This window comes from Panthera pardus, unplaced genomic scaffold (genome assembly GCF_024362965.1).
Source record: "Panthera pardus isolate Hobbes unplaced genomic scaffold, ASM2436296v1 HiC_scaffold_1, whole genome shotgun sequence".
Taxonomy (NCBI): Eukaryota; Metazoa; Chordata; class Mammalia; order Carnivora; family Felidae; genus Panthera; species Panthera pardus.
The window spans coordinates 60,570,287-60,573,252 of record NW_026526654.1 but is presented as its reverse complement, the minus strand read 5'-3'; the positions used below and the strand labels follow the sequence as shown (position 1 = coordinate 60,573,252).

Below are 2,966 nucleotides of genomic sequence, written 5' to 3'. Positions count from 1 at the left end.
AGACATTCCTGTTGATGATGGCCAACCCAATAGACTCACGTAACTGTGAGGGGTCTGGGCAATTTGAGGGAGAACATAAATGATTGGTTGACAGTAAAAATTTTTGCCTAACAGTCATAAGTCCAGAAATGAGCCTAGATTAGCTCACTGAAGGAGAGAGCTTTGGTAGACGAGAGAAAATGTTCAGGAACTATGCTGGGCCATTCCTGAAACAACAGCAAGAACTCCAAAGGTTAGGAGCTAGAAAGGAGAATGCGGTGGAGCAAATGTGTAAAGCCAGTTCCTTGCAAATGTCTTGCATGGCAAGTGAAGGAAATGTATCAAGAAGGAAGGAATTATATATGCCAAATGCTGATGAGCCATGGAAGAGGAGGACAGAGATTGGATGACAGATTTGGAGAGCCCATCGACTACCTTGACAATAGTCATTTCAGTTAATTGGAGTGATTTTGAAAGTCTGATTGGAGAGAATTTAAAATAGATTGAGAAGCAAGGAATCAGAGACTGGAAAAATACACAAGTATTTTGAGGAATTCTGCTATAAAGAAAATGAGTAAAATGGTGTGGTAGATAAAGAAGTAATGGAGTTAAAAGGGTGGGTTTTTCCCCTTTTTTTAATGAGATTAAAAATTTAATGCGTTAATGGAATTTTTTTTTCATTAAACTTTTGTTTTAATGGGTCTCAAAATTCTGTGACAGATTTTTGGTCAAAGTTGTTTCCATTAAAAAGTACTGATTTTAGGGGCGCCTGGGTGGCTCAGTTGGTTAAACATCCGACTTCGGCTCAGGTCATGATCTCCTGGTTCATGGGTTCAAACCCCGTGTTGGGCTCTGTGCTGACAGCTCAGAGCCTGGAGTCTGCTATGGATTCTGTGTCTTCCTCTCCCCTGCTTGTGCTTGCTCTCTCTCTCTCTCAAAGGTAAATAAACATTAAAAAAAATTAAAAAGCACTGAGTTTAAAAACTAATAACTTAAAACTGCCACACACACAAAAAAACAAATGGTCCAAAAAACATTCTCCTTTCCTTCTGAAGGTTTTACGATGCATTGTTACCATTAACCAGTCTTTTACTATTAAACTTAAATGGCCAATTGACACAAACAGTTCTGAGACCGTTCTTCCGCCACTGATTAAGACTGGAGTGGCAGGTATTGGGGGCAGTTAAGTAGCCTTCTGAGCTTTCTGGGTAGATTTGTTGACCTTGCCAGGTCCAGCTGCCTTCTTGTCCACTGCTTTGATGACACCCACAGCAACCGTCTGTCTCATGTCACGAACAGCAAGATGTTCCAGAGGAGGGTAGTCAGAGAAGCTCTCAACACACATGGGCTTGCCAGGAACCATATCAACGATGGCAGCATCAGCAGATTTCAAGAATTTGGGACCATCTTCCAGCTTTTTTCCAGAATGACGGTCAATCTCCTTCAGCTCAGCAAACTTGCCGGCAGTGTGAACTGTGTGACAGTCCAGCACAGGTGTATCCGGCACTGATTTGGCCTGGATGGTTCAGGATAATCACCTGAGCTGTGATTATCCTGAACCAGCTGCTTCTATTGGTGGGTCATTTTTGCTATCAGCAGCCACATTGCCACGACGAACATCTTTGACAGATACGTTCTTGACATTGAAGCCCACGTTGGCCCCAAGTAGAACCTCACTCAAAGCTTCATGGTGCATTTCAACAGACTTTACTTCAGCTGTAACACTGACTGGAGCAAAAGTGGCCACCACGCCTGGCTTAAGAACACCAGTCTCCACTCGACCCACAGGGACAGTACCAATACCACCAATTTTGTAGACGTCCTGGAGAGGCAGACGCAAGGGCTTGTCAGTTGGATGAGTAGGTGGCGGAATGCAATCAAGCGGTGTGGTTCCACCGTCATTGCCATCTTTACAGGTGTCTTTTCATCCCTTGAACCAATGCATGTGAGCACTTGGCTCCAGCGTGTTGTGGCCATTCCAACCAGAAATGGGCACAAATGCTATGGTGTCGGGGTTGTAGCCAATTTTCTTAATGTAGGTGCCGACTTCCTTAACGATTTCCTCGTATCTCTTCTGGCTGTAGAGGGGCTCTGTGGAATCCGTTTTGTTAACACCGACAATAAGCTGTTTTACATCCAGTGTGTAAACCAGAAGGGCTCATGGGTCATGCTCATGGGTCAGCCCTTTCTTGGACAACCTGCTTCAAATTCGCCAACACCAGCAGCAACGATCAGGACAGCAGTCAGCCTGAGAAGTGCCTGTAATCATATTTTTGACAAAGTCTCTGTGTCCTGGGGCATCAGTGATGGTCACATAGTACTCGCTGGTCTCGAATTTCCACAGGGAGATATCAGTGGTGATACCACGTTCACGTTCAGCTTTCAGTTTATCCAAGACCCAGGCATACTTGAAGGAGCCCTGTCCCATCTCAGCTGCCTCCTTCTTAAATTTTTCGATAGTTCTTTTGTCGATCCCACCACATTTAGAGATCAGATGACCAGTAGTGGTAGACTTGTCCGCATCTACGTGTCCAATGATGACGATGTTGATAGGAGTCTCTTCCTTTCCCATTTTGGTTTAGGTTTAGCAGTGGTGTTCATAACACCTGTGTTCTGGGGGCAAACCCATTGTGAAAAAGCTGGAATTTTGTTGATCGAGAAAAATCTTGATGCAAATATGAGAGAGTGCAGTTGTGATGTCCCTGAGTGCCAGAAGTGGAGGATTATGGGAGACAAGTACAGGGGCTGCCCTTAGTAGGGGCTTGACTAACACTCTAAAAGGAAATGAATTAACACTAGGAATGTCTAATCTCTGTTACAAAACAAAAAACAAAAAAAACCTCAAAATACTCTTACTTCTCAACTCAACATTCAGAGATTAATATTCTCTCTCTCTCTGTCTCTCTCTTTTTCCTTAAAAATTTTTTTTTAATCTTTACTTATTTTTGAGAAAGATACAGCATGTGAGCAGGGGGAGAACAGAGAGA

At 43.5% G+C, this 2,966-nt stretch overlaps 1 pseudogene; it reads right to left on the bottom strand.

Annotated features, from left to right (window-relative positions):
* Positions 1-1,015: 1,015 nt before the first annotated feature.
* LOC109265806 (elongation factor 1-alpha 1-like) lies at positions 1,016-2,610 on the bottom strand (annotated as a pseudogene).
* Positions 2,611-2,966: the final 356 nt, after the last annotated feature.